The following is a 7,735-nucleotide window of genomic DNA, read 5'->3' on the forward strand; positions in this document are numbered from 1 at the left end:
CCCAGAGGAAAGAAAAGGAGATGAGCCTTGGCGACTGCAAGAGGGATTAGGGATAGACTACATTCCTGGCAAGGTGGTGGGTGGGATGAAGAGAAGGAAGGTGCAGTCGTGCCCAGGGCTCGGGAGAATGCCCTCCTCTTTGACGGAAGATGAGCTTTCTTCCTCTGGTCAAGGCCGAGGGCAGCTCCAGAGACAGAGGGGTGGCTTAAGCGGCCTCTTGCGCAGGGCTCTTCCTCTCCAGACTTCCTTTGACTCTGTGGTTTGGGAGGATCTAGGGGCTGCGTGGGCATTTTGCTCTTCACCTAATAGCCATGTGGTGCAGGGAATGTTCGGAAATTATACCATCTGTTAATTACCCTTTGAATCAGGGTTGGGTAATAAGACTCTCATTTCTGCTGAAGGCCCAAGCCAACACGCGGAGAAAATGCAGCTCTCCATTCATCTCTCTCCCTTGGTACTAAAATGAGCTTCTGAGTGGGAGAGAGCAGCTGCCTTGGCTTTGGATCATGGACCGTGGTTCTGGAGCCTAGCACTGAGGAAGGGGTTTCTGTGATAGGTAGGGGGCAGGAAGCACCCCTCCAGGTGATTGGCCTTCTTGCCTAAGGGCAGACAGGTTGAAGATTGCAAGGAACCCCTCCCTTCATCTCCAAGCACGTTTGGCAAATAGTCCTTAATCCTCACCCCCGCCCTGCCTCCTGGGGAACAGGACAGAGCTGCCTCCCCAATCCACTCTCACATCCTCGGCTACTTCCACCTCCCAAAAACAGGAAGGAAACTTCTAAATCTTCTATGCATCAGTCTCAGACTAGAATTAGCTCTGCTGGTGTCCTCCTTGACCCCTAGGGGGAGGGCTGCCTCCTTTATGGAACTTTCCAGCTCTAAGGAACCTTTAGCACTCCCTCCTACATGGGAGAAAACCAGGTGTAGCAATGCCGGAGTCTGTTCAAAGGGAATTTACTGTTTTTCTAGGCCAAACCTTCCACTTGACAGTGGAGGCTCTGGGAGGAAAGTGACGTGCTGGAAAAGCCCTGGGCTCTCCCATGCTTCTCCCTGAGGGTACCCCAGGCATATGGAGAATACAGCTTGCATAAGGCATGGCTCTCAACTAAACAGGGTAGCATGGGTGAAGTGCTCTCGGAGCAACTGAGACAGAAAAGGCTAAAAGAATTCAGAGGAGAGAGCAGTGAGGATTGAGGTAATCCCACAGGGCTTCCAGGAGGAGGTGGAACTTGGGTTGCCTCTTGAAGAATCAGGAACTGCATTCCTGGCAAGAGGAATTGATCAGCAAACTCATTTAACCTACAGGTTAAGGGTCTTACTCAAGTTACACAGCTAATAAGTGGTAAACCTGGGATTTGAACCCAGGCAATCTGGCTGCAGAGTCCATTATCTTCTTATGCAGTACACTATGAATGAATGAAATACGAATGTCACTGTGGCTAAAGCCAAGAGTGGACTGGGTATGCAGTGGCCCAGCACACTGAAGGGGCAGACAGGGCCCCGTTGGGAAGCACCAGGTAACCTCTGTCCTGGGCAGATCCTTGTGAAATTCTGGGACCAATGGCCCATTTGGAAAGAGGGGTATGGAGGGTAGATGCTGATGGAAAGGTCACAGTGACCTTCGGTGCGTGGGTGGGACTGTGACTCTGGCAGGAGAGAGGTTGAGGGAGAGGCCCTGATGCCTGATCCTGTTTCTGGGCTCAGTGTTGCTTTATAAAAGGGACAGAGATGGGGAGGGGAGAGCCTGGCCATGTGGAGCTCCAGACACGGGTGCTCTGGGAGGGTGGGGCGGGGAAGGTGACCAGGAACCGGCAGACCTGGCGGGCCAGGACCTGAGTGTTCTCTTGTCAACCTTTGCCTTTCCTGCCCAGTCCTCTTCCCCTCACTTTTCTTTGCAGATGAAGGAGGTGCCCCTTGAGCCTGGGCACTGTTGTTTCTCGGCCCCCCACTCCATGTTTGGCACAGAGGGGGTGCTCGGCCAGAGTTGTGTGGATTCTTCTTGTGGTTGCTTCCGCTTTAAACCATTCTCCACTCGGCAGCTGAAGTAATCTCTCTCTTTTTTTTTAATTAATAAAATATTTTTAGATTATAAAAAACCTCCCCCAATTTTTTTATTTTGGAAAATGTCAAGATTCAGAAAAAATGCCAAAACGGTACCATGCATCCCAAGCAAACTTTCATCTAGATTCCATGATTGTTGATACTGTGCTTTCTCAGTTTTTGGAGAATGAAGCGAAAGTAAGGCACAGGCATCACGGCACCTCAACCCTCTGCCCTTTAGCCTTCAGCTCCTAAGAATCGGAGCCCTCTCCCACCTCCCACAGGGCGACCGCCACACCCAGGAACACAATACGATTCCCTGTATTATCTGATATTCAGTCTGATTCTATTCCTTTCTGTCCCTCAAAGGTCTTTGATCGCTGCTACTTTCAAATCACGAATTTATGCGCTACATTTGGTTATGTCACTTTAGTTTCCTCCCTCCCTTCCTTCTTCCTCCCTTTCTCCCCTTTCATCTTTCTTTCCTCCCCTCCCTCCATCCCTCCCTCCCTCCCTCCCTTCCGTCCTTCTTTCTTTCCTTCCTTCCTTCCTTTCCTTCCTTCCTTCCTTCCTTCCTTCCTTCCTTCCTTCCTTCCTTTTCTTTTCTTTCAATATTAACTGAAGAGTCCAGGCCAGTTTTCTTGTTCAATCTGCCACATTCTGGATTTATCTGACTATAGGACCCCCGTGGTGTCCTTCACAGAGTAATACTGTAAAGTCAGAATGTGAGCGTGTCGCTCCCTTCCTAAAAACCTTACATGAGGCTTTTTTGTTGTGCCTTGAATGAAAGTCAACTTCCTCATATTGGTCCATAAAGCCTCGTATGGAGGGGCCCAGCCTCTTCTTACTCCTCCTCCTTTACTCTGTCTTGGACATCCGGGCTTCCTTCCAGCTGTTGAATGTGGAAGTCTTAAAAGAAGTCCCCTTCTTCATGGCATGTATAGCAATTTGTAATTACATAAAGTATTTATTATAAATGTACTTGGTTAACATCTGTCTTACCCATTAGCAGTAGGTCTAGGAGCAGGGACAACACATGTGTCTTAAATAGCTAGCACCTGGCGTGGTACCTAACACACAGTATATACTCAGTAAATATTGGGCGGATGGATGGATGGATGGATGGATGGATGGATGGATGGATGGAGGCATAGAGAAGTGGCCAGGTGTCTCTTTATTCCTGGAGCCACCATCTGGGAGGCCAGTTGGGTCTCTAGGTTCCTCTGTGGACAGCCCTGAATTCATTCACTTTAACCACAAAACTATTTCCGGTGCCAATTGCAGCCAGGAGTCATAGGCCTGATGTAGCAGCCAAGTTACATAGACTTTCTCTGAGGCTTGTTAAAAGACAGTGGTGGATGCCTCAACCCAGTGATAGGTTCAACCCACAGTGCCAGTGCTATTTGCCGAGGGCGAGCTCAACAGGCTAGCATTCATACTGATGCATAGTCCGTCTAAGATCCTGCTGAGATCATTTTTGGCTCCTGAGCAGGGAGGGGAAGAGCCAAGAGCTGAAAGCAGCAAATCCCAAAACAACACCTTCCATAACTTAGTTGTTGCATTTATCAGAGCAGGCAGAGGGGAGAGCCCTAGCCCCGTTCTGGGTGCCAGAGGCATGCAAATAAATAGGACTCTAGCTCTGGCCTCAAGCAACAATCAGTCTAATTTTGGTGGTAGAGCCGTATTCATTAATATTTCTATGTGGGGTGGGAAGGATTAGGGAAAGCTTTGTAAAGGAGGTGGCATTTAGATCACCCAGAAGAAGAAGGAAGCATTCCACAGACAAGCAGCAGGAATGGCATCTGGGTAAAGAGAACAGCGTGAGCAAATATGGAGGGTTGCAATGCATGCTCAGTGCTGGGATAAGTGAGTAGTGAAATGGGCTGGAGCCCAGCGTAGCAGAAAGACCTGTTCATCTGAACTGTGGCCATGGTTGGATGAATCTTGACTCTGGGTTTTATTTGACAAGTTAAAGAGTCAGGGGAGGGCATGATCATGACTGTACCATCCACAGACTGCTCCAGGACAGTGAGTAGGCCCTTTGGAGGAGGGGCTGAGTCTGCCAGGCCAGCAGGGGGCGGTTGTAGCAGTCCAGGAGGAGAGCCTGTGCTGCCACTGAGGAACAGGCTTTGAGGGACAGACCTGAGTGATAAAGGACTCAATGGGACTGTGTGAGGCTGGCCACTGGGGATGAGGAGGGGGTGGTACAGGGTGACTCCTGGGTGTTTGTTTTGGGTGTCTGAATACCCAGAGAAGGGTGGAAGTAGAGGATCAGATAAGAAGTTAGATTTGGACTTTTGGATTTGCAGTACTGATGGTGGAGATGCTCAATGTCTCCATTGCAGGGTGGGGGGCTGGAGCCGGAGATTCGTGAGAAGAGATCATGGATTTGGGGTTCGAGGTAGGAGAGCATGCAGAGAAAGAGCAAGGAGAGCGCAGAGCCCTGGGTGACCCACGTTTCGGGGCAGGCACTAACTCACCCTGTCCGCCTCACTCGCCTCAACTCGACCTCCCCTCACGGTCTACACTCCAGCTATTCAGGCCTTCTTGCTGCTTCCTCATGCTGTCCCTTCTGTCTGGAACATTCCACCTTCTCTCTGAGGGGTGGGGACCATAAGGACCCAGAATGTCGATGAGGTACCAGAACCTAGGAGTGCCCACTATTTATCTTTGCAGGAAGGAGCTAGATGGGATCAGAATTGACAGCAGAGGCAGGATGGCAGTGTTAAGATGGGGAAATGTAAGCAGATTGGTATGTTGAGGGGAATGGACGGGGAGGGGAGACATGGAGAGGGAGGGAAGAGGTTCAGGGGGAGAGCTAGCTAAGGAACAGGGACTCGGGGACGTGATATCCAGGGCACAAGTAGACAAGGGCTGGTTTAGGAGAAAAAAAAAAAATAGAAAAAAAAATTTTTTTTTTTTTGAGACAAGATGGAAGGTGGAAAGGATTGACCGTTATTTTAAATGGGAGCTAAATTTTTTCTTCAGGGTTTAAAAAACCTGCCTCCTTGACAGGTCACACCATCTTATCAGCAATTTGCACCTCCAGGAAAATTATTTTCCAGGCAATGTTTGACAGCAGGTTTACATGGGGGCAGGAAGCCCCAGTCCTATGGAGGAACCCCGGACAGCTCTCTAAAATTCAGGGCTTGTCAGCCAACCAATCAGAGCAGTGAAAGAGGCACTTCCCCTCCAGAAATAGGGGCTTTCTCAGAATCGGAGGTCACTGGAACCCCCTACCTCTGTCCTGCAGGTCTGGGGACCTATAGGTTGAGAAGTGGCACGGCTGACATCTGGATTTCCTTATTTCCTGCATGCGGATGGGGAGCTCAGTAGCTGGGTTTCTGCAACAAGGAACCGCCTGCAGCACCCCCACCCTGTGTGTTGGGGGGAGCTCTTAAAAGGGCAATGTCGGAGGCAGCCGATGTCAGCCCCATCAGACCTCCCCTCGGTGGAGGTGCAGGATTGCGTCCCTCCTTTTGTGTGTATCTGGGAGGAGCTTCTGGGGAACCCCTTGCTGGGAGGTGAGTAGGGAAGTGGAGCAGGCCCCTAGTCCTGGCACAGGCTCTGACATGCAGCACATTTCTCTGGGGCCCATCCCAGCTCTGCCTGTCAGGCTCATCCTGGGAGTGTGGCCAGGGAGATCTGGGGGCGTTGCTGGGGCAGAGGAGGAGGTCTCGGGCCCCTGGGTAAACCGGAAAAGCTTCAGGGAAGAGAAAGTGGGACATGTCAGAAGGGAGAGTCAGTTCCCTGGGGGAATTTTACCACCGGGCGGGGTGGGGGGGCAGCAGGGATGGGGGCGCTGGTTCCTTAGTGACTGATAACCTGGGCTTCCCTTGGTCTCATGTTGGGTTCCTGGTTGCCTGGCTCTTTAGAGTTCCTCTGGAAGCCTGGTCCCTAGTCGTCTGTCTCTTGGTAGAGGCCTGGTGTCTCCTCTCTTGCCTCAGGCACACAGACCTGCAACTTGGGCCCCAAAGTCCTGGGTGTGGGAACCAAGGGTTTTTGAGGGACCCAGGGCTCTGACTCACTCCACTGGGCCTGTGGGGTTGTGTGCTGAGGTAACTTGGGTAGCTAAGGTTGGAGACGGGGCAGGTCAAGGTGCCAGGGATGAGGGCATCAGCCACGGGTGCCCTGGCAACTGCCAGGGTGGAGTTGAGGATCTCTGGGCAGGTTCCCAGGTGCTCAGCTTCCAGGCTGGTCGGCCCATCCTAAAAGAGGCCCGCATCAGCCCCATCCCACTGCTCCAGGGAGGCGAGTCCGGTTTTCAGCTCATTCTGGAGGCAGGCCACACCTTTCCCGATGACTGAGTTCTTTGAGAGCAAGGGCTGTGTCCCATTCTCTAATCCCGGCTCCTGAACGTGCCTGGCACAGGGTCAGCATCTGAATCCTTGTGTGTCGCGCCCATGTGCTCACCCGCTTGTGTTCTACTGTGTGACCTGCAGGGAGGGACCTCAGCCACAGGGTCGGTCATCTTTTCCTTCACATTTTCTCTCCTCTGGCTTCAGGAAGAAGCGGGTATAGACTTTCTAACAGACTAGTTGGCACACTGCTTTATTGTGGACTTCACGCATTCCTTTGCACAAGGAAGGCTCCCAGGGCGGTCCACACCCGGACCCAGCCTCAGGGCAGGTAGGGGAAGGTTGGCGTGGGGAGCTGGCTGCCAGGAGCACTGGGCAGGAGGCTCTTTCCGCATAAAGGCAGCACTGAGTCCAGGTTCCAGGTGTAACTAGCTCCAGAAAACTGGTCAAGTGAGAAGTTAAGTCGACAAGTCGGGAAAAGACCAGAGCGAGCCAGGGCCCCCAGCAGCTCAGAGCCCCAGCTCCTACCCTCGCAGTGTTCAGCGCCCTGGAAAAAAGCAGCGCCTCCTGCTGGAAGGAAGGTCATAGGCACAGGGAGCAGAAGAGGGTAGGAGCAGGAAGCAGTGACTTCTATGGCTAGATGGGGCTGTTCAAGGCCATCTGAGTTTCTAACCCCAAATCCCAAAGGACTTTTCATATGGGAGAAAGGCTGCGGGGTGGTGAGCTAACCCAGCCTCCTGCTCACCGTACAAACTGCCTTTCTTCACATCAAATAGCTGGGCTACAAGAATGGGAATTTCTGGTCCTTCTGAGTAAATGAGAGCAGCTTGCTCTTTTGTCCACTGGCTCTGGCTTGGTTATCCCGGAGCTGAGGGCAATGGGCTACAGTAGAGGTGGGCTGGTTGAGCCCGTCTGTGGCAAGAGGGGCACTATGGTCGCCTTTTCAGGTGCCCCAGTAATGACAGGGTTGCCGGCGGCAAGATTATTAATAGGATCAGCTCCACACCCCAGTGTAAAACCAAGCATATGGCCTCTTTCCTGGGTGCCAAGCTCTAGGAGGCCCAGGGAAGTTACTGCTTAGGGACTAAGGAAGCTGAGATGACATAAAGGCTCCTAAGTGACAGGGGAGTTCAGAGTCCTGCTCTCATCTTCCCAAAGAAATGCAAGTATCGAGCACTGCTGAGGGGTCAGGACTCCTCGCTTCCACCTGGCCAGGTTGGCTCATCTCCCTTACCCACCTTGTACTCTGTCTCCTAAATGATGGAAGAGGTATAATCATGTCCCCACCCTTCCTCCCGAGACTGTCACGAAGATAAAAGGGATCACCTATTGGAAGTATTTTAGGCTCCTAGGAGAGAAGCACTAAACAAACAAGAGGTATTATTAAAATAAAGTGT

This window comes from Rousettus aegyptiacus, unplaced genomic scaffold (genome assembly GCF_014176215.1).
Source record: "Rousettus aegyptiacus isolate mRouAeg1 unplaced genomic scaffold, mRouAeg1.p scaffold_m13_p_17, whole genome shotgun sequence".
Taxonomy (NCBI): domain Eukaryota; kingdom Metazoa; phylum Chordata; class Mammalia; order Chiroptera; family Pteropodidae; genus Rousettus; species Rousettus aegyptiacus.